This window comes from Leptonychotes weddellii, chromosome 5 (genome assembly GCF_054177405.1).
Source record: "Leptonychotes weddellii isolate Sample4059 chromosome 5, ASM5417740v2, whole genome shotgun sequence".
In the NCBI taxonomy this organism is placed as follows: Eukaryota; Metazoa; Chordata; class Mammalia; order Carnivora; family Phocidae; genus Leptonychotes; species Leptonychotes weddellii.
Genome location: NC_138373.1, coordinates 88,008,975 through 88,033,857, shown reverse-complemented (window position 1 = coordinate 88,033,857; position 24,883 = coordinate 88,008,975). Strand labels below are relative to the sequence as shown.

Genomic DNA, 24,883 nt, shown 5'->3' with positions numbered 1-24,883 from the left:
CCTTCCCAAACTTTAATGTGTATACAAACACACACACACACACAGATGGTTTTAATACAAATGGGCTCATATAAACTGCTCTGTTACCCCCTTTTCCCCTTCCTATTTTAACATAAACAGACCCACTTTATCTTCTTTAAGGACCATACAGTAATAACATTTTCCAACAGACAGTGAGTTGCTTTGTGTTTTATGTGTATCATCTCATGTACCCCTATACAAACCCTAAAAAGCATGTGCTTTTACTATTCCTACATAGACAGGAGGAAAGAAAGATTCAACTGGATCAAGTAACTTGCCCAAGATCATACAGCTAACTGTGGTGGAACCAGGCTCTGACCTTAGCTACCATAGTGCTCTCTGTTTTCTGTAGTGCCATAGTTTTAAACCGATGTCCACTAACAGATGCTTAGATGGCTCCCATGTGGGGAGGTATTTTTAGCAATGCTGCAGTGAACATATTCCGATCACAGACTGTGCACTCTTTCTCTTACTTTCTTATTATATTCTTCCAATGTGCAATTGCTGAATCAAAGAATATTCACATTTTAAATTTTGATACATGATGCAAGATTCCTTCCCAGAGAGGGACTGCCAACGGACCGTCTACAGATACGTAAAAGAGGCAACATTGGGCACTGTCCATCTTTTTAATCTTTGCCAGCCTAATGGGTTAAAAAAAATCCTACTTTTGCTTATGCATTCCTTTGACTAAAATGAGGTAAGCATATTTTCATATATTTTAAATAATTATTTCTTCTTTTATAAGCTGCCTAAGTTCCTTGCCCACTTTTGTATTGAAAAAGTCATTCTTTAATAGAGTGAGACTGTATTTTCAGAATTATCATAGCCCATTTTTAGCTATGTTAAGTAGCTTAAATCATACCTTAGCGCCAATATTTAAATAATTTCAGTTTATACAACTAACGAAAAAAGTCAAAGAATGCTTTAGTTCATGTAGAAACTATAGTTGTTACATTAGAAGCAGGGCCTTTCCTACAAATCAGTAAGATCAAATCAAAACTACTGTCACACAACTCAAAGGTTGAAGATGTAAGTAGAACGAGTTTTCCAAATTAAGTAAGATTTTCTGTTATTGGGATGTGACATTAAGACCCTATTATTTGAAGACAAATACCACATGATTTCACTTATTTGTGGAATTTAAGAAAAGAACTGATGAACAAACTGTAAGAGACTCTTAAATATAGAGAACAAACAGGGTTGCTGGAGGGGAGGTGGGTGGGGGGATGGGGTAACTGGGTGATGGGCATTAAGGAAGGCACATGATGTGATGAGCACTGAGTGTTACATACAACTGATGAATCACTAAATTCTACCCCTGAAAGTAGTATGTTAACTTGAATATAAATAAAATCTAAAAATAGTGAAAACAGAAAGACCCTATTGTTTGGACCTTATTTATTTAGACCAGCATATATAATTTCTTTTTTAAAATAATGTCAATTTACTCTTCAGCAGAAGACTTCCCAGCATAGATAATGATCCTCTGGGAAGCAACCAACCAATGTCATTGTCATTATTATCACTGTCATCACAGTGGCTTATGACTACCATCACTAAGCACCTAAACTTCTCCGCGCCAGACAGTACTGTGTACATCACCTCACTCAATCTTCACAACAACTGTATGTGGTAGGTGCTATTTCCCCATTTAACAAATGAGCAACTGAGGCTCTAAGAGGTTAAGTTACTTGCCAGAGGCCCTGGACTAGAAAGTGGCAGAGCTGGGGTCTGAACCCTGTGTGACTCCAGGGCTATTGTTCTATTGTTCTAACATCACTCCTACCCTTTATGATCAGACTCAACTAGTTTCAACAAAGCTAAAGCCAAAAATAAATCTGTTAACCTCCTAAAGACAACTCAAAAGAATTACTGGTCTTTTCTTACATGATCACCTTATTTATTCTTAATAAATCTGAAAGCACTGTAGAGTTCCTGGTTTTACAGTAACTTAAAAGAATCAACTAGCCTATCCTCCCAGAAACGAGGCTGTGTTAACCTTCCTCCCACTCAACATACACCCTCTCACCTAAACAGCTGTACAAACTGTTTGAAGAGTTTTATAATCTTTTGGGAACCTTTGCAATTATTTCACAGATTATTTAAAATACATATTTGTCTATACTATGCTGTCATCATTTACTTGTCTAAATAGGGAGAAAGTATCAGAATGCTTTAGTGTGTGAGTGGGAGGATTAACCCAACACTGAGTGGCAGTCAGAAACCCAGCAAAGTTGCCATATTAGGGTTGAAGTCCACGTTTAAGCTGTTTCTAGATGGGTTCCCAGGAGCCCTGAAATAACCTCAGAAAGCCAAAAAGGTCTCCAGAGTGGTGACAAAGGAGTCTCTCTTATCTGTTTGGCAGCCTTACAATCAGAAAGTTCTTCTTACATCTAACCTAAATCTCTCCTACTGAAATTCAAACACTTTTTTCTCAGATTCTCCATAAAAATGAAGAGCTTCAACTGCAGCAATTAACTTGCCCAAATTCTCCTAGCAAATAAGAAAAAGGTAGCTAGAATCAGCACTGCTTTCCTTTGATTCTCATCATTCCATAATCCAAATTTCTTAAATTTTCAGTCCGTTTTGTTAAGGGAAAAACTGCTTGTCTCCCTCAAAAAAAACATGAAACTGATTTGAGAATAAAGCTGCCCTTCTGAAATCTTCATGACTCATATTTATTTAAGAATTTAAAAAACAGAGGGGCGTCTGCGTGGCTCAGCCGTTAAGCATCTGCCTTTGGCTCAGGTTGTGATCCCAGGGTCCTGGGATTGAGCCCCATATTGGGCTCCCTGCTCAGCGGGAAGCCTGCTTCTCCCTCTCCCACTCCCCCTGCTGTGTTCCCTCTCTCGCTGTCTCTGTCAAATAAATAAATAAAATCCTAAAAAAAAAAAAAAAAAAAAAAAAGAATTTAAAAAACAGAAACCCTTCAGGAACTTTTAAAGGTCTTTAATTAATAAAAATAAAACCATAGGTAACTCTTTATCAACTACCCCTAGGCCGGGGACAGTGCCACACGTTTCACATGCATGACAATCTTTCATCTTCACAACAGTTCTGTGAAGTAGATGTTTCCAGACTTACAGATGAGGAAACAGAGACTTTGTTAAGTCGACACCCCAAAGACATACAACTAGTAAATGGAGCCTAGTCTGCCCTGTATCAGGGCCCAACCTCACAACCCATTTAACTATACTGTCTCTCATCTGGCTTTTATTTTCAAGTAAGCCCCGCTTTACAGAGTACTCTGTTCCTGAAAGCACCATGCTCATTATTACAAATTTGATTTTCCTCACCTCTTTCCATTATAAAATGTGTGGAAAAATAACACCTCAAGCTTTCATAAAACTAAAGAGTCATACTTAAGAATACAGCAGAAATTTTTTACTATTTTTTAAATATCATGTTGTACACCTTTATTTTTTTTTTAAGATTTTATTTTTAAGTAATCTCTACACCCAATATGGGGCTCAAACTCACAACCCTGAGATCAAGAGTCACATGCTCTACTGCCTGAGCCAGCCAGGCGCCCCTGGTGGACATTTTTTAAAAACTAAGAAAAAAATTCGTGCACTAAGACTTAGGAGTAAGTATGACCATCTACAGAACTTTTGCACTAGATAACCATCTTGTCAGAGTCCCTTCTGAGACTCTTCTTTGTTCCATTAATCTATCAATCTATCTATCTATTCATCCATCCACCCATTCATTTTTACACCTAAACCAAACTATTTTATTTTCAGAGCTGTAAAATATTTTTTGACACCTGCTTGGGCAAGCCTCTCCCCTTTTTCCTTGTTTCCCCTCCCCCAAACTTTTACACACTTTTTCATATGAATTTTAGAATATGCTTGTAAGGTTTAACTAAAAATATTGTTGGGATTTTGATTGGGTATTATCTTTTTTTTTTTTTAGATTTATTTATTTTAGAGAGAGAGAGAATGCATGCGAGCGGGGGGCAGGGCAGAGGGGGAGAAAGAGAGAGAGAGACAGAGGGAAAGAAGCAGACTCCCTGCTAAGTACAGAACCGATCTCATGACTCTGAGATCATGACCTGAGCCGAAATCAAGAGTTGGATGCCTAACCAACTGAGCCACCAGGTGCCCCATGTATTGTCTTTTTGAAAAGAGGGAAAAACATGGTTTAAACTAACCCAGCATCAGCCTTGGGCTTCAAATTACCATTTTGATTTCGGTTCTTTGCCAAGGTATTTCTGCCACCTGGGAGACAAGTATCCAGACTGAAGGTTGCAGTTTTTTATAGTCCTTTTTAAAAAGCTGCATCCAAACTTACAGTGTCTGTTACTGATTACAGAAAACAAAATCAGATATTCAATAAACCTATTAAGTGGTGTTTGCAAGACAGTTAGGGCCTTGGGGTGACCAATGATAGAAAAATAGAAGAAACCAGCTAAGCCATAGTTCCACTGGTTTCAGGTAAGGCTGATCAAATAATTGGCATCATTATCACCTGATATACCCCTGACTCTTTGCTAGTAGGAAGAGATCCAAATAGTAAGAGATGATATGAGCACTCTAAGATCCCATAATATTTTCGAACAGAGCAAGACTAACTCACAGAAACAATTAGTGCATGTGACTAATAAGCCTGGGTGGGCCTTTGTGATATAAGCAGGGCTTCAGAACAGGGAAATATGGGTGCAGGCTGCAGTGCCCAATAAAAACTAGTAGGTTTGGTAGCTCAGCTCTAGCTTCACTGAATGCTTCACAGTAATTAAAACTTAATGACATCTATTTAAAAGTCCATGTGAAGAAAAATAGTGATGATCTCAATTTGCTTGATAAATCAAGACTGAGCCAAACTTACAACACCCTAATAGAAGGGCCGAGATCCCACAGGCAAGCATCACGCATTGTTCCTCCTGAAGGTACTCCCCATGATATGTGCAAACTGTGGCCTGCAAGAGATTAACCCAATGGGAAATCCCCCCAATGCTTTGTGGCTCGAGGGACTATTCGGTACCAGAACCTTATTCTATTCCTCTGCGACCTGAAAAGTCCCTATGCCATAGGACTTGCATCCACAAAAACCTCCACCCAGTTTCCCAACATCATGGAAATTTACTAGTTCACTCAGAAGACCTAGTATGTGGGCTCATCTATTTGTGGAAAGAGGTAGTTCTTTCCAAAATTATTGAGTCAGAAAATTTTACCAGCACTAGATTTGTTAAAAAAAAAAAAAAGGAAAAAAAATTTTTTTTTAGTTGAATAAACAGGATGAACACTGTATCTCCTCCCAAGGAGGAAAAAAAAAAAAACAACTGCTAAACATAGCTGGGATTATTGGTTGGGAGGAATTAGGATGGAACCTTTTTTTTTTTTAATTTAAATCATATGCAAACTCTACAGTTATTTAATTTAAAAACCATTATTAGATAATGCAAAGCAAGGCATCTCAGTGATTTCTTTACCACACTGACACGCCAGTGAGCATTATGTTAGGAAGCGTATTTTCTTTGAAAAGGAGTAGCAAACTTACCTGTGATTGGTATTAAAGCAGTTTCACTAAAATCTGGAAGTTAATGGGCGCCTGGGTGGCTCGGTTGGTTAAGCGACTGCCTTCGGCTCAGGTCATGATCCTGGAGTCCCGGGATCGAGTCCCACATTGGGCTCCCTGCTCGGCGGGGAGTCTGCTTCTCCCTCTGACCCTCCCAACCCTCCCCCCTCTCATGTGCTCTCTCTCTCAGTCTCTCTCTCAAATAAATAAATAAAATCTTAAAAAAAAAAAATCTGGAAGTTAAGACTATTTAACCCTCTGAGGTTCTTTCCCTTCAGTCTTCCATGTTGTTGATACTTTTTAAAGGTAATTATTAGTACTTTAAATTAAGCAGAGAACACAGCAGGGTGTGAACAGTTCTCACACATAAGCCTCAGAACTCTGCTTCTAATCAGATACACTGTAGAGCATAAAACATCACTTCGAACTCAATAGCTTTTATTAAGTGAAATTGGGAAGGTTGGTGGGTTGTACATTTTTAGACATGAAATACTCTATATAGTTCCCCACATACTTTAAGAGTTGTGAAGGTCAAAAGGAAGAGGCAAAATTGTTTTTTAAAAGGCAAGTCACTACTCAGTATACATGCACTGGAACAACAAAAATTCTATATCCAGGATAATGGTTATTTCTGTGGAAGGAGGGAAAGAGTACAGAAGGCATCTCAATTCTATTAACGTTTTGTTACTTAATAAAATCCAAGGCAAATCTGGCAAAATATTAATATCTGTGCAGCAGACACATGGATGTTCCTTATACTTTTCTCTGAAACTGTTTGTTTATAATAATTCCTAATAAAAAATTCAACTATTAGTTTATAATGCAATCTTAAGAAAAGAAAAATGACAAAGATGCCAAGGAATTTTAAAGGTTTCTTGTGGATGTATTTTTTTAAAGCTACTTAACTTCATACATATATAGAATATCTTATTTTCTACTATTTTCCTTATTAATATCATCACCATCTCTTGTCTTCCTTCCACCTCCATCTAACAGAGTTTCAATAACAAAGCACACTCTCCAGGGACAAAGGAGGCTCAGGGGGAAGGGTGCAGTGAAGGCGATGGGCCTGGGAACAGCCGGGTAAGGGGAGGAGAGGGCACCAGGGCACAAGACCACCACTCAGCAGGAGGGGCTGCCAGATTTCCAGACCCAGGTCTTCAGGGAGGCTTCATTATTTTGTTTGAAGTATCATGACTTCCCAGAATACCAGAGAGATCTATATTTAAAGGATTAAAAACATATCCCATACATACTAAAATATTTCTGGATGAAACAATGTAACATCAAGGATTTGCTGCAAGATAATATGAAGGGAATAGGTAGGGGTACAGATGAAATAGGACTGATCATGCTTTCTTAACTGTTCAAGCTGGTGAGGGTACGCGGAAATACATAATCCTCTCCTATTGTGTATATTTAAACTTTTCCACAATAAAGTTTTTTAGGAAGAAAACCCCAAACTAAAATAAATGATTGAATGATTACCACGTTAAAAGTCCTGCCCCATTTCAATGTGTTAGGCCTGTTGTGGCAAAGGGATCAGGCAGCCAGGCCAGGGGCGGTCCTGACATAACCGCTAGTCAGCTGTGTGCCCTGATCTTAGTTACTGAAGGGCCTTTGATTTTGAGTTTATCCAACTGAAAAAAAATGAAAGGGTTGGATGAGATAATATTAAGTTCCCTTTTAACTATGACATGATTATTGGATTTCTAAAACTGACTTATAGTTACTGTACAACACAATTAAGAACTGCAAATGTTATTAGTGATATACTATGGCCACGTGGGAGCTTCTCTGATCCCTCATTTATTTACTTATTTGACAAACATTCTGGGAATGCATACAATGTGCCAGGCAGTGCTACATGTGGGTAGAATACAAAGTAAAAGGATGACATAGAATCTGCTTTTGAGATCCAATCTAATCATGGGAGACAGATGTATAAATAAATGACAATACAATGTAAGTGAGATGATAGGGATGATGGAGTTGAAAATGCCAAAGGCCCTCACAGTGTGAGAGAGTAGGGAATTGTAAATAATCTCATAAGCAGAAGGAGAAAGTTAAGTGGCAGGAGATAACACTGGATAAGAAAGTAGGGACCAGACTGAAAAGAGCCATGAATGCCATACCAAGGAATTTGGATGGTATCTTGAAAAGTGATAAGGAAGGCATTTTAAAGATTGTAAGCCTGGAAATGATGCAGTCCAATTTCCATTTTAGATGAACTGTTGGAGCAGGAATATAGATTTGGTGATGGTTCCTGGTGTTTGGTGAACAAAGGAGGGAGTAAAAGAAGGGAAGGGAGGTTTACCTGGTAGTTAGGCATACTACAATGGCCCAGCAGGATACGAGGAGAGCTTGAACCTAGGTAGTATTAGTGGAGATTACGGAGATACTGTTACAGCTTTAGAAATGCAGCTTTTAGGTACTCTACTATATTTCTCTCCCCATCTTTCAAGACAGTATACAAGCTACAGCATGAATTAACAGTATCTATTCGTCATCAGTGGGGTACCAGCTTCAAGCACAGTGCCAAACACACAGTAGATGCTTAATAAATGCGGGTTATGTGTCGAATGTGATGAGTTTTAATTTAACAAGTAAGGAAAGATGAAAATTATTTTTCAGGTGATTTTTGTGACCCTCTATAACCCTCCGCCCATCCCCCCAAACTTTTAGGCAATATCAGCAATAACCCTTATTGCTATTTCTTAAAATAATAGAGTGGAGAGTTAATTTGTTGTGTAGACTATAATAGAAGATATTCTTTCCCTTATAAACTACATGGTACCTTTTAAGTACCAAAAAGGGCACTTCTAAGAAAATTATTAGAAGTACTCAATCAGTACTGGGTACCACAAACCATATAAGCTTTTGTTTCGATTTTGACAAAACAAAAGCAATGTTTTTCCCTCAAAAACCATTATCTTTACTTAAACAAAAATAAAAAGTAAAGCACAAAAAAGTAGATCATGTGGACAATGTCCTGCTGTTATGACTATTACTCTGAAATTAGAAAATTATGCCCTTTAATTATTACCTTCTTATAATTTCAGATTTTCTCAGCAGTAAGCCTGTGGCACTAAACATCAAAACTTGTAAATTTTATTCTATTCCAAACCAAGAACTTTACAAAATGTTAATATCACCCCAAATGTCATTAACAATAACAAATGTGTAATTCATAATAAGTAACTGAACATTGATTATGTGCCAGATACGGAGTGCCTGCATGGCTGTGTTAAACATCTAACCAGCTCAGGTCATGATCTCAGGGTCTTGGGATGTGCTCAGCAGGGAGTCTTGCTTCTCCCTCTCCCTTCTTCCTCTGCTCCTCCCCCACACACCCATGCTCGTGCTCTCTCTTCCCCTCTCTCTCTCCCTCTCTCTCTCTCTCTCAAATAAATAAATAAAATAAAATCTTAAAAAAAAGATTTGTGTGCCAGGCTTAACATTTTATCTATACTACTCATTTGGCCTTGACCCTCACATTAACCCTAAGAAGTGGTACATAAAGTTACTGCCATTTTGCAGTAGGAAAAAAAAACTGGTCTCAGAGAAAATGTGTACCTTATCCAATGTTATACAACCCCAACAAGCTTGTCAGTACCCCAGACTCTGCCACCATGCAGACCTGACTGCCTCTCCCAAACCGTGTGAGGTAGGTGGGCAGGTATTATTATCCCTATTTTAAAGATGAAAAGCCTGAGGTTCAGAAAGTTGACAAGACTTGCCTAAGGTAACACATTTAGAAATGGAACCAGCAAGTTAGGCTCCTGGTTCAGGGCCTCTACACTCCACCTCTAATACTGCACCTGTTTCATGAAAGAAATCATAACCACTTCATGGGAATCAGCAAAGTAGAAAATCCCCACCGTTGTTGAAAAACAATCAAATCAAATCAAACACGAAATGTCTGTCAGCATAGCATAAAGGTCATTAGGTTCTTAAAAAAACAAAAAAAAACGGCAGAAGGCAGTAAAGTTTCTTTTTGACATATCAAGACTACCTTTAACTCAAATCATAAAAGAAGCTAATTTAGAAAATAGGATTTTCCCAAATTTCGAATGTGTGCATTTACTTTTGTTTTCCCAATATTTATTTATGTGTTTCTTCTACAGGCCACATTCAACTGCCAAAGTTTTCAGTACTTATCAGAGACTTGGGAAGAGGTTAAAGAGCAATTTTCTGTCCCCAACCCACAGAGAAAACAATGTCTACAATTAATCCTCACAGAATCTACTGCCAAGTAACAAGCAGGTGCAATATTTCTCTGATGCATTGTATGTATGTGGGGCGGAAGTGGTAAAAAAAAAAAAGGGTAGAGAGAAACATTGAAAACAAACTACATTTGGGGGGCTCATTTCTTCTTAGTGACTTACGACTAATAAGGCATCTGACTGTTGACAAGATGATCCTGCCCTTGAATACAAGGAAGTTGCACCCAGTCTCACAAAGCACAGATTCAATCACCCCAAACAGAAATCTGGACTTCCCTCCAAGACAAATATGGAATTCAATCTCTGTGATGCCTTGAATGCGGCTAATTAATTTGCAATCCTCTAGTATGACCATACAAGGGAGGGAAAAGAGCTACCTTCCTAGTCCTTCCTTGAGGGGGAAGCAATAGAGGAAAAAGCATAATATTTAAATCCCATAGCAAAGTTTTAAAACTTTTCCATTAAGATACACACCCTAGCTGAGTCATCAGCATAATACACTGCAGCCAATCACCTCAGTACTAACTACCTTTCCTATACATAGTTGTTCCAACTCTGCTAATTCTACTCAAAATAGAATGGGTAAGAAGCTATAATTTGTTTCATTCTTTTCACTTAGTCATATAACCCTATAATTTTTAGAGGAAATGCACTGACCTTAATTCATCTAAGTACTTAATCTATAGTTAAATGAATAAAGAAACCACAACTGAGTGAAAATTATATCTGCAATAACCAATAGCCAAAGCAATAATAGCAACCTAAAGAAAACTGTTTCAGGAACCAATGAGAATGTTTTAAATCCAAAATAAAGATTATGAGGAGGAAAATTCTCTTAACCTAAAAGTACTTGATCCCATCTACCACATGGAAAATGTGTTTCCCATTCTTTCACTATCACATTAAAAAACAGAACAGTTTTAGGTGAATTCTTCTCTTAAACCAAAAATTAATTTTAAAAAAGTAATTAATTCTTCTTCAGACACCAGTTGATGAACATCTTATGAATCTACTTCTAAGACTCTGCAACTAGACTGCCTGAGTATAAATCCCTGATTGCACTCTTGTTAGCTGTTTGATCTTGGAGAAGTAAATTCATCTGTCTGGGCCTTGGTTTCCTCATTCACCAAAGGGGTTCTTGTGAGTTAATACAAGTAATACGTTTAGAACAGTACCTGACACATGATAAGTGGGCAGTATGAAGAAACTGTTATTATCATTTCTCTCACCACTGTGGTTGACAATTATACTGCTTAACAGGTCCCTTTGCCATCCTTCCAGCATGTGGAAAATCTATTGAAAGATAATTAGATCTCTGAATTACCACTAAGCTAAAGAAAATGATACACTGACAGTTTGGTCAGCAAGTTATATAATTCAAAGAACTTAAGTCTGTGATTTGACATCATAAGGACTCAACTTTAATAATAGTTTAGGATTCATTTGTATCTCTTATGGGTAGCTGTTACAGATTTCAAGCAGTCCCTAAGTGACAAGTATTAAATTTTTGAAATTATGAAGCCAAAAATATTTTGTATTCAAAATAATCACAATACACTTGGAGAGACAGATGCATCTACAACTAGGCTACAATATAGAAAATAAAATTATAGTAATTTGAACAGGAGATTAAATAGGTTAATTTTTCCTGGGGTTAAGAAAAAACAGCAGCAACAAAAAAATGGTACTGAAGATTAAAAAATTACAGGTTGTGAAATATAACATCCACCATGAATATGCCATGGTTATGAATATGTAGTCAAGATTTTGTAAAAAACAATTCATGCATAGTAAAATTATGCATATTAAAATTTACAAATATTAAAATACTAAGGTAGAAAACAACACACTAGCATCACAGTATGAAAAATAAGCCACCAACTAGCTTAAGATATTTGCAACACTTAAAAATAAAGAATTAAATACAACAAAGGTAATATAGTATGAATAGCTACTCTTATATACTTCTTACTACGTATTAGGCACTGTTCTAAACAGTATATTTTAAATACATGAAGAATTTCTATGAATCAATTAAAAAAAACAAAAAAAAGGAGCAAAAATCCCAAATAGGAATTTCACAGAAGGGAAAACACAAATGGTCCATAAATATAATGTAAGATGCTCAACTACAATTCTAATCAAGGAAATGAAAATTAAAACCCCAATGAGCTATCATTTCATACCCCTAGATCAGCAAAAACTTAAAAGGCTGTCAATATCTAGTTTTGCTGAGGGAGTAGAACAATAGGAACTCTTATCCACTGCTGATGAAGGTACACTGCTTTGGGGAACAGTTTGATACTCCTCAGTAAAGCTGAACAGACACATACCCAATGACCAAGCAACTACATTCCCAAGACATATGCCAAAAAGATATACATGGAGTTACAGGGGACATTACTTAATGATGGTCATTGGGGCACTGTTCCCATAAACAAACAACAATAACAACAAAACACAATGATCATCAACAGGAGTGGAACAAAAAAAAATAGTGTGGTATGGTCATATAATTGAAAACTACACAGCAGTGAAAATGATCTAAGTACCACTACATGGATGAATCTCAGAAACAAACATAAAGTTGGAAAAAAAAGAAGCAAGTCATAGAATATACAGTTTGTTTCCACTTATATAAAGTTCAGAAATAACCTAAAAAATAATATTCACTCAATGGGATATACTCCCAGGTAATGAAACTGTAAGTAAAGCAAAGGGATGCTTAACAAAAATGAAAGACAACTGATTTACCACTGAGAGAGGAAAGGCATATGGGAAGCTTCCGGATACTGGTAAAGTTCTATTTCTTAAACTCCATGGAAATTACTGCACAGATATATTTTATGTTCTTGTATATGACACACTTTAAGCAAAAACAATTTAACATATTCCTTTTAGAAGAGTTGTGGGGGTGCCTATGTGGCTCAGTCAGTTGAGCGTCTGACTGTTGATCTCAGCTCAGGTCTTGATCTTAGGGTCATGAGTTCAAACCCTGCACTGGGCTCCACGATGGGCATGGAACCTACTTAAAAAAATTTTTTTTTTTTTTTAATGAGTTGTGGGTAAGTCTACATAATGAACTCATCACTGAAACAATGTAGACATTTCATACTAGGAAAGTCACTATTTAGGAAAAAGAATGTAAGAAATAACTTAAAACCTGCAGCAGAAAAACAATAAAGTAATGATATAAAGTATCTTTTGTCCAAGTGTGTTCTACAAAACATTTCTTCTTAGATGTCTGAAGGAAAATGGGCTGTAGTAGTGAAATAAATTGGGGGGAATAATGGGTTAAACAAGTAAATCTCCTAAAGAACAAACAGGGGGCGCCTGGGTGGCTCAGTCGTTAAGCGTCTGCTTTCGGCTCAGGTCATGATCTCAGCGTCCTGGGATCGAGCCCCACATCGGGCTCCCTGCTCAGCGGGAAGCCTGCTTCTCCCTCTCCCACTCCCCCTGCTTGTGTTCCCTCTCTCACTGGGTCTCTCTCTGTCAAATAAATAAATAAAATCTTTAAAAACACAAAACAAAACAAAAAAACAGAATTTCCCCAACTCTTTGACTCTGAAATCTTTTAACATGGTGAATTACATAGTGGTTCTTTTAGGACCTGTGTTTCATATAATACAAATTGGGAAACATTTTATAATACAGAGGTCATACTAGATACAATATTACCCCCAAGACTGAAGTGAGAGCAGGAGAAAATATTCTAGTAAATAGGTACTTAGATGTCTCAGTCTTCGGTAACTGACCTGCCCAAGCCAAAACCTGGACAGTCGGAAGCAAAACCCATAACCAAACAGAACCCTTAAGAACTAAGTGAACCAGGGCACCTGGGTGGCTCAGTCGTTAAGCGTCTGCCTTCGGCTCAGGTCATGATCCCAGGGTCCTGGGATCGAGCCCCGCATCGGGCTCCCTGCTTCGCGGGAAGCCTGCTTCTCGCTCTCTCCCACTCCCCCTGCTTGTGTTCCCTCTCTCGCTGTGTCTCTCTCTGTCAAATAAATAAATAAAATCTTTAAAAAAAAAAAAAAAAAAAAGAACTAAGTGAACCACCATTCTGTGTTATATGAACATGAACACAGCTTTATTGTGATAAAAGGCAAAACATGAGGTAGGCATAAAGTACGACAGAAAATATCTAGATGGAATATAAAGAAGTATTTCTACAGCTTTTAGGGGCATGGTAGATTAATAGGCAGAGGGTTTTATTTGATTTAGGTAGAGTCCAGCACAAAAATCTAGGTTTCAAATCAGATCTCTTGGTTAAAAGGTTTTTCTATTAATCTTCTAATAAAATTAGAAATTCTCTAATTTTCTACTAAAGTTTTTCCTAGGTACAATGAATCTATGAACTGAATCTGAAAATTCTTCATAATATGCTTTTATTACCATAGGAAAATAACATGATAATGCTCTTTGAAAGAAAATATAAACACTGCACATTTATTTTTAAAACTTCTTTATGATTAGACGACTATCATAAAGTTTTGCATACACTATTCCTCTTGAAAACTAACTTCTGGGTGGCACTGAAATATATTTTTAAAGAAAAAGTTGTTGGGGCGCCTGGGTGGCTCAGTCATTAAGCATCTGCCTTCGGCTCGGGTCATGATCCCAGGGTCCTGGGATCGAGCCCCGCATCGGGTTCCCTGCTCGGCGGGAAGCCTGCTTCTCCCTCTCCCACTCCCCCTGCTTGTGTTCCCTCTCTCGCTGTGTCTCTCTCTGTCAAATAAATAAATAAAATCTTAAAAAAAAAAAAAAGAGAGAAAAAGTTGTTGAACACAATGTCTTTGTATCTCAAAAACGTTAAAATATTATTTGAAAAGAGTCAAACATCTGTCCTTTGAGGGTACCACCAGGATTCAAATGTGGAAATGTGGTATTGCCATGGGTTTTTATAAGCTAAAGGCTCTCAGACTGTCTTCTTCAGAAGGCTCTTGGTGATTTACCACAACCTAGGCCTAATCCACAGCCTTAGAGGCTCAGAAATCTGATGTTTATCAGCATCAATAAGGTAGCTCCATCTTTTAGAGGCAAACAAAAATTAATATAAGCCTCAACAGAAATTAGAATACAAATTTACTAATAGAGAATGACAAATTGCTGTGACACAAGCAAGAACGTCTGTTTATGGCCATACTCTGCTTCCAGCCAGACCTCTATGGACAGTTCCTGAGTACTCATGGAATTAGAATTAAGGAAGTCAGAGGAATTGAGTATTTAATGGTCTTCTTTCATTCTACAAAGAACTTTCTTTAAATTAAGCAACTACTGTGTCCAGGCACTCTCCTAGATGCTAGAGATACAGACATCTCAGCTTTCAGAGAAAGCACAAAATTTCCAAAAAAATTTTGGGAGCAATCTAAATGTTTAACAATAGAACTGTGATTAAATAATGGCAAATCCAAATGATAAAAGAAAATGCAGTTCTTTAAGAATGGTATATTTAAGCAGCCATTCATGACATGGGAAAATTATCATGATGCAATGTTAAATGAAAAATGAAAGCAACAAAAGCATATAATAGTACACAATCATATATACATATATGTATATATAAGCATATATATGTATCACATGTATACATATATATGTATATATATGTATGTATATATTTCCTATCCCTTTATACACAAAAGACCAGAAAGAAAACCAATCAAGTACTGTTAATGGTTATCTTTTTTTCCTTATACCTTTTTGAATTTTATAATGTCCTAAAATAGCTTGACATGCCTTTTATCATCAAGGGAAAAATTACTTGTTAAAGTAATTTCAATCAACACGAATACGAGGATCCCTTCAGATTTATCTACTAGAAGCTATCCATGAAAGCCAGTCCTTGAACCTCCGTCTTTGAACTCTCTGAGAGAGCTCATCCTTTTCCCTGCCTTTATGCAAGACTCTCCATGGATGAGTAAACACACCCTACCTTTTCATCCAACCTGCTGTCTCATATTTCTCTGCTGAACATTTCAACCTAAACACCTTAGAGATAACTCATATATAATTACGTCCAAAAGTAAATATATACTTTTCCTCCACAGCCAACCCCATTTCTGTCCACGGCACCCACCTTTCTTCCAATCAGAAAGCTTGGAAAGTAATTCAACTCTACCTCTCCTGTTTCAAGTTCATTAACAAACTGTCCAAATCTCTCTCCCATCCCACTTTATTCTTCATTCTCACTTCCATCATCTCATCAGTCCGGGCCCCGATCACAATGTCAGTGACATAACCGCAGCAGCGTTCCAAGGGGGTCTTCCGGATGCCATTCTCTGCCATCTGTAAACCGCTGCTCCTTCTATAGAACTTGGATGATGTCATTCCTTGGCTCAAAAACATTTAAAACCTTCTCCTTTCAGCCACTCCAATCTAAACTTCTTTGCCTGGCTTTTATTAAACCCCATAATTTGGCTCCACCTTAACTACTTAACTTTATTTTCCGTTATTCGCCAGTCTCCTCCCTCATCAACCAACAGACATACCATAATCAACCCTAACACCAAACCCTGGAATATCTTAAAAATAGTCCTTCCTTTCCCCCTCTATTTGTATTTAAAGAACCTCATGAATTTTTCCTCTTCTACAAAGCTGTTCTTGATTTCTCCAACCTCATTTAGGCTTCAGAACCGGTCTAGCACTTATTATGAATCTCACAGTTAGGCATTTAATTCCATACTCCTATGTAAGTGGATTTACTGTCATGTATGTTAGTCATCTACTACATTCCCTATTTCTTGAGGACAAGAGCCATACCTTATTCTGTCCCCCACAGCATTTAGTATGATGCACAACACAAAGAAAGGGCTAATATTTGTTGACAGAAGTAATCAACTTCGGCCCTCACTTCTCTTTCACTATGTTATATACACTGCTAAACATATTGTAGCAATTTGGGCAGGTCAACACCCTCCTAAGGAATATAGCAGGAGACGATTTCAGCACAGTACTACAGAAGCCCATTAGATATAACACTGTAGTGATGACAGGGGGTCCCCATGTCCCAAAGCTGGAACAACAGAGACAGAGTTCTAGGGAATGATAATTGGGGTTCTTGAAGTCTCTTCCAAGGGGATAGTAATGAGGATCTCAAACACCTTCTATTCTCCATGAGAATAGGTGCTAGGTCTTCTGAAAGAGTGCTTTGACTGCAGTGAACGTCGAAGAGAAATGCCTATTAAAACAAAAGACCTGAGCAGAGTCCCACCTATTCATAAAATGCTATTACATAAATCAGCAAATCTCAGGTGCCATGCTGCTACTGGTTAAGAGATGGTAACTGCCAACTACTAAAAAATATTTTCATGTGCACAGTAGTAGTGCCCATATTTATGAAGTTCTTTAGAGTCTTCAAAGGACTTTCTACATCATCTTTTATTATCTGACCTTTCCTAAATACAGGGTGAAATGGATATAAAGTATCACATTAAAATAGAGTTCATATACAACAAATATTTTGTTTGAGTCTACTTTAAGTACACATATCCACATCATTATAAAATTAGGAGCTACTTCAGAACCTGACTATTCAATAATGACTTTATGAGTTTTCTTCTATGGAAAAGGTAATGTTTTAGAATGCTTAACCTATCAACACTTAGCATAATCTCTGTAATGCTTTCTCCCTTTTAGAAGAGGTATTTTAACTTACTCATTTTGTGCCGAGTCAATTAAAACATATATGGAATTCACTAAATATAAATTATAGAAACCAGTTTTCAACAACATTTCTGTTTATAAAAGTTGGAGTTTTTCTTTAAATTTAAAGAAATAATTTGGGGCACCTGGGTGGCTCAGTCAGTTAAGCATCTGCCTTCGGCTCACGTCATGATCCCAGGGCCCCGGGATCGAGCCCCACATCAGGCTCCCTGCTCAGCGGGGAGCCTGCTTCTCCCTCTGCCTCTGCCTGACGCTCCCCTGCTTATGCTCTCTCTCTCTCTGTGTGTCAATAAATAAAATCTTCAAAAAAAATAAATAAAACAATGGGGCGCCTGGGTGGCTCAGTCGTTAAGCGTCTGCCTTCGGCTCAGGTCATGATCCCAGGGTCCTGGGATCGAGCCCCGCATCAGGCTCCCTGCTCCACGGGAAGCCTGCTTCTCCCTCTCCCACTCTCCCTGCTTGTGTTCCCTCTCTTGCTGTGTCTCTCTCTGTCAAATAAATAAATAAAATCTTTAAAAAATAAATAAATAAATAAATACAACAAATAAATTTAAAGAAATAATTTGCATTCAATTTCAAAGTATAATGCCTGGTTGTCAATAAAGGCATTATTATTGTCTGGACCTTAACACCAAAATAGAAGTTTTTTGAAGGGATTACTGTGACGGTTCTTGTGCTTTCTTTTAGCAACTGGACAGCGTTAAAGGATGATATGATGGCATATGGATGCCTGATTCACAGCTCAGCATACAGGCATCTGTAACGGACTCTTGGCTAATGTTTTACATTGCAAAAACTAAGAAATGAATGTGTTCACACAGAGAACTGCTGCTGTGGCTAGTGAGAGCTAGCATTTCCTGACTGCTTCCGTGGGCTGAGCACATGCTAAACACACTGAAGGTGAGATATGCCCTATGTTAATATATTACGCCCTTAAACCCATGTCTGGCAAATACAGTAAACCAAATATAAAAGTTTATCATCATTATCTTCATGTCACTTAATTCTGAGACAAGGATGAAAATATTTAAATATATTATGAAGAAGGTATGATTTTACTGTAGCTCCCATCCCTTCCCCCTTTTACAGATACAAAAACAAGTTTAGGAGACGTAAGTCATTTCATTTGTTCCAGGCCACACAGTTAAAATGGTAGATCCAAAGCCTTTTCTAATCACTAGGTAATCTTTTTCCTATTTTACTGAGATATCATTGACATATAGCACTCTGTAAGTTTAAGGTATACAGCATGACGGTGTGACTTACATATATTGTGAAATGATCACTGTTATAAAGTTTAGTTAGCATCCATCATCTCATACAGATACAATAAATAGAGAAAGCAAGAGAAGAAAACTTTTTTCTCCTTGTAATGGGAACTCTTAGGATTTACTCTTTCAACAACTTTCCTATATATCATACAGCAGTGTTAGCCACAGTTGTCATGGTGTACCTTCCATTCCTAGTACTTACTTACCTTGTAACTGGAAGTTTGTACCTTCTGACCACCTTTCTCCTATCCTTCCCCCTCCCCCCCAACTCTGGTAAGCACAAATCTGACCACTTTTTTCCTATGAGTTTGTTTTGGTTTGGTTTAGATTCCACATATAAGTGAGATCCTATGTATTTGTCTTTCTCTGTTTGACTTGTTTCACTTAGCATAATACCATTCAAGTCCATCCATATTGTTGTAAATGGTAGGATTTCCTCATTTTCTTAATGGCTGAATAATATTCCATTGTTTGTGTATGTATGTGCGCGCACGTGCGCACAATTTTTTTTTTCTATTTTTTAAAAATATTTATTTGAGACAGAGAGCACACAGGGAGAAGGAGCAGAGGGAGAGGGAGAGAGAAACCCAAGCAGACTCCACACTGAGTGCAGAGCCCGACACCAGGATCAATCTCACAATCCTGAGATCATGACCCGAGCCCAAACCAAGAGTTGGATGCTTAACCATCTGCACCATCCAGGTGCCCCCACACACATTTTCTCTATCCATTCATCTATCAATGGATGCTTAGGTTGTCTTGACTACTGTAAATAATGTTGCTATGAACATGGGGGTGCAGACATCTTTGAGTTGGTGCTTTTGTTTCCTTTGGATATATTCCCAGAAGTCACTAAGTAATTTTGATTCATTGATCAAGTGGATTTTAAGCTTAAAATCGAAAAAGAGGTAGGAAAAGTTTAGATATTATTTTAAATATGAAAGAAGCTGGTCATGCTCTGAAAAAAAATGACAGTGAGAAAGGTCTAGCAAATTATTTGTTGCAGAAAAACAAATGGGAAGGGTATTAGCTACAATGTGGTATTAGGTTCCTGCGAACACAATCCCAGAATGTAAGTATTAAAGAAAGAAAATTACCATTTTACAAATACGTAAATACAATACCATTAAGCATCACTGGGATTTGATGGGATAGGACTCTGAACTGGAATAGAGCAATGGTAGAAAGGTAGAGCATAAAGAATTGCCAATGTGGAATATTCTAGAGACTGAAGCTGACACAGAAATAAATCTAGCTGTGATGGAGACTTCAACTTTTGGAATATCTGCTAGAATTCTTCCACAGCTAAAAATCAAGGCATCCGATAAATGCCTTGCTAAGCCTTCCATCTCTCAAATAGGGAAAGAAACATTCTAGGTATGAATGTGACCATGGGAAGAAATTAGTTGACTAAATGGAAGTACTAGGAAACCTGATAGCAATTTTGAAGTTTTGTTACAATGGCTGGGAATGTGGGACATTCGAGAACACAAATTACAGAAAGTTCACAAAAATAAAAGCAAATCTTGCCTGAGACTTTAAAAGGAAAGCTGCACGATATGTTTTAGGAAGCTCTCAAGAATACAACTCTAGTTAAACTAGTTTTGATTAATATTTACCTAGCATCCACTATAGGCCAGGTACTGTTCTTGGCAGTAAGGACACAGATGACATAAAACACCTGCCCTTATGGAGCTTACATTCTAGTTGGGGAAGGAATAGAAAGTGCAGGGACTGAGGGAGGCATTAACATCTTAAATAAGGTCATCATTTTGAAAGATGGGGCAGTTTGTCTCTTGTGTCCCTTGAGAAGGAAGTTTGAATGAGGTGAGTAAAAGTGGTTTCAAAACCTGGGGGAAGGGACACCTGGGTGGCTCAGTCGTTAAGCGTCTGCCTTCAGCTCAGGTCATGATCTCAGGGTCCTGGGATCAAGCCCCGCATCAGGCTCACTGCTCAGTGGGGAGTCTGCTTCTCCCTCTGCCCCTCTCCCCGCTCGTGATCTCTTTCTCTCTCTCTCTCAAAAATAAATAAATAAAATCTTAAATAAACTTCTAGGTTTTAGAGTAAATAATTCCTAAAATTATATCACTAGAAGTATCCATGAAAGAAAGCTGAGAGAGAGAGAATTAAAGAAAGAGAAGGAGTCAGAAAAACATGAGGCAAGAAAAGTATAACCAAACAGAATTACCCCTATTCATCCTAGTCATGTGGAAAAAAAGTAAAACTTAAAATGATTTGGTATAAAAAAACAGAACTCTGGTTATAAACTGCAAGGGATTAATGACAGAGAAAAGGGAAAGATTTCTGAAAAGACCGGCTGCACAAAGAGCTCCTCAATGAACTTAGATTTTAAAGACACGGATAAGAGAAACAGAGAGGAGGCACACATAACATGGATGCCTATAAAAGAAACAGAGGATGGTGTCAGGGAGCCAGATGCGCCCACAATGAGCTGAACTTAAGAAATTGTAGCCCATCAAGGGCTACAAAAAGCAGCTTCTGAATTTCCACCTGGAAGGGAAAATTTGCAATTGGCCTGGGTAAGTTGGTGCAGGGAAATGGTGTAGTTAATGTAGGACAGGAACCAAAAAAAAAAAAAGAAAGAAAGAAAAACCACTTCTGTTTTGCTTTTTAAAAATATTACACTTGCGTACCCCTTTAATTTACATATTTCTATTTTATGACATCCTTGCTGGAGAGGTACAAGCCCTGTGTTATAGAGGAGAACTCCCAGTGGGGTGCCCACCTGCCACCCACCAGCAGAGCTCCACCTCTCTTCTTAGCAGAGGGTGGGAAACAGAGGCCAAATGTGGATGCCCAACCAGGGAGCCGAAGCCCAGGACACAGGAGGCCATAAGACAACTGCCCCCAATGCCCTGCAAATCTTCTCACCCGACCAACTGATCGGTTTGCGTATCTCAGACCCACGTGCTCTAAGTACTCGGAAGAACTGAGTACCAGAGAGCTGCACTAAAGACAAGAGACAAACTGCCCCATCTTTCAAAATGAGGAAAGAACATGAACATTACAAAAGAACATGGACGTTACAAAACGTTACAAAACACTCATTGTTGTGCTTATCATCCAGCCTGAGGAAAATTCTAGAACAGATAATAAAGCAGATGGCTTCTGAACAGACAAAGATGGGTGATCACCAAAAATCCACACGGATTCAGGAGGAACAAGTCTTGCCAAGTAAGTTTATTTCTTTTGTTGGCGAATCTAAAGGACAAATAATCTCTGACTCTGAAAGGTACTGATCAAGCCCCACTCCCCAATTTTTTTTAGCAGGAGGAAGGGAGAAAGATGAAGAAAAATGGGCTGAGTATCAGATATGTTTATAACTGATTAAGCAACAAAACTCAGAGTGCTCTTAAGTAAGTTCTTCAAGACTCGCTGGGCTTAGGCAATTACATTATCAATGAACTGGATAAAGTTCTGACCTTATCAGATGTATCCTTTTCAAAGTCCTTAACCCAAACTGGAATCTGGAGAGAATAATCAAAAGGGTCACAGTGGAGGGTGCCTGGGTGGCTCAGTTGGTTAAGCGACTGCCTTCGGCTCAGGTCATGATCCTGGAGTCCCGGGATCGAGTCCCGCATCGGGCTCCCTGCTCGGCGGGGAGTCTGCTTCTCCCTCTGACCCTCCTCCCTCTCATGTGCTCTCTCTCATTCTCTGTCTCAAATAAATAAATAAAATCTTAAAAAAAAAAAAAAAAGGATCACAGTGGAGTCAAAATCCAAAACAATGTTAACAGAAGATTAACTTTAACCAATGAAATTTAACAGAGAAAAGGTAAAGAATTATATTTGGATTCAAAAAAACTAAATGCTATCATAAATGGTGACAAACTGTTATATACATGAAGAACAACTAAAGATTTTTGTTGAACAAAACTTGACATAAATTAAAAATGCGAAATGGCTATCCCCAAAACTTATGCAATCTTAATATTAGGCTAAGCTAATAGACATAAAAGTTCAAGAACAAGGAAGGTGAATGTCATACTGTACACTGTATTGGTTAGCTCATAACTGGAGAACTTTGCAATATTTGGCAATGCTTATAGCCAGTACAAAGGGACAAAGCAAAATGCATAATCTGAAAATTAAATCACCCTCTAGGACTAATATCAACATGAATCAAATAGAGCAGTAGAAATTAGCTATCAATATACGTAATTCAAAAAAAAATGTGTGGCTGAAAGTATCTGGAATACCCACACCAATCAAAAGTGAACAGGGTCTAGTTTCTGGGAGGCAGGATTAGAATGTGAATTAAGAAAGCTGAAACCTTGTGGGGCACCTGGGTGTCTCAGTTAAGTGTCCGACTCTTGGTTTCGGCTCCGGTCATGATCTCAGGGTCGTGGGATCAAGCCCCACATTGGTCTCCATGCTTAGCACAGAGTCTGCTTGAGATTCTCTCTCCCTCTGCCCCTCCCGCTCATGTTTTCTCCCCCCCCTCTCTAAAATAAATAAAGAAATCTTTAAAAAAAAGAAAGAAAGAAAGAAAAGAAAGCTGAAATCTTGTCAATTTTGTTTTCTTCTGGCTAAAGAAACTGTGTTAACGGAACACTGTTAAATTAATCTGGGGGGAAGAAAGTAGGAGTTTAACATGCAAGATTTTGCCTGTGTTCCTCTAACACTGTCCGAGATTAAAATGGGCTGCCCATATCCAGAACAGCAGTGGGCAGATGCATCCTTATAAAAAAGACGCTCCAGGGGCACCTGGGTGGCTCAGCCGTTAAGCGTCTGCCTTCGGCTCAGGACATGATCCCAGGGTCCTGGGATCGAGTCCCGCATCGGGCTCCCTGATCCGCAGGAAGCCTGCTTCTCCCTCTACTACTCCCCCTGCTTGTGTTCCTGCTCTCACTATGTCTCTCTCTGTCAAATAAATAAATAAAATCTTTAAAAAAAAAAAAAAAAGATGCTCCATCAGGCTATCATGGCTTAGTGACGCTTCCCATGAAGGCTGTCCTAGTGGGTGACAGTGTACTGACCAAATGATGCATGCTTCCATTCTACCCACAGTTATATTAATAAGTTCATTAATTGGCATTCTTGTGTTTATATAGCGGTCTCTTGGTCACTTGCTAAACGTAAGTAGATTTCCATACTCCTGATTATTTCTGGACACACACAAACAATTCACATTTATGGAGCTGGAAAAGTGAGGTCTACACCTTAAATATTAAATACGCTAGGAAAGGGATGGACAACGGAGTCCCAGGCTCAGAAAAGGTCTGAGCAAAATATACAGATTTGGAGGTGATCATGACAGAGTGGTCCCTAATGACATCAGGGCACATGAGATCATCCAGCAACCAGAGCATGTGGAGGGAGAAGAAAAGAGGATAGGGGGCAGAAGGCTGGAGAACACCAGCCACTGAAAGGAATGAAAGTTAGGTATCCTGTAAACTGCTGAATTCCTTGCCTCTAGCAAGGAACTAAAATATGTAGACAAAGACGAGCTGTCTACTTGTCAAGGATTAGAGGGAACGCACAGTAGAGAATCTGACCTCTACAGCAGCTTTCAGCTCTGAGCATGAGCCAGAGACTTTCATTCAATCCAGTATTTCTCACAATCTGAGAAATAACTTCACCATTACAGAAACACTAAAATTGTGCTTACTCTTATTCTTTTGCTTTGTTAGCCAGTCACGGAAAAACGTTTTGAAGAATTAAAGCTTCTTGTTTCCTGGAAGTGAAACATACTTGGTTTACCTGGACAGGAGACCACACTCTAGATCTAATTTCTTACCCTATTTTTCCTTCTGTGGGTCCAGTTATCTGAGTAGTTTTAAAATGCAGTTTTATCCAACCACATGTTCCTACTTACGCTTCCCTTCCCTTTCTACCACCTCTGCCTGATGGGGGCTATATACATAATCTGTGTGTTTAAACCTTAAATGTTTTACTACCTTTCAGAAATGTACCTGTAACTTTGACTAATATTTAAAATGTGCTGGTTTCTGTTTCCTTTTCTACTTAATACTAAAACAGAGGCACAGGTATATAGACAAATTTTGTTTTTATTAACTCCAGAAATATTTGATTAAAACAAACTGTCGTTTTTGGCATAACAATACACCCAGCATATTTTCAGACATGACTACTGGCGGTTCAACTTAATCTTAAAATATGACACACGTCCTGCTAAGTGGCACCTGGAACAGGTGTCAGA

At 38.2% G+C, this 24,883-nt stretch overlaps 2 protein-coding genes across 2 annotated transcripts in view; one reads left to right on the top strand and one right to left on the bottom strand.

Annotated features, from left to right (window-relative positions):
- ITPR2 (inositol 1,4,5-trisphosphate receptor type 2) overlaps positions 1-24,883 on the top strand; it is an 838,078-nt gene that overhangs the window by 46,865 nt on the left and 766,330 nt on the right. The gene's annotated exons all lie outside the window — the stretch shown is intronic.
- Positions 1-24,883, bottom strand: part of STK38L (serine/threonine kinase 38 like) — a 76,592-nt gene that overhangs the window by 41,238 nt on the left and 10,471 nt on the right. The window lies entirely within an intron of this gene.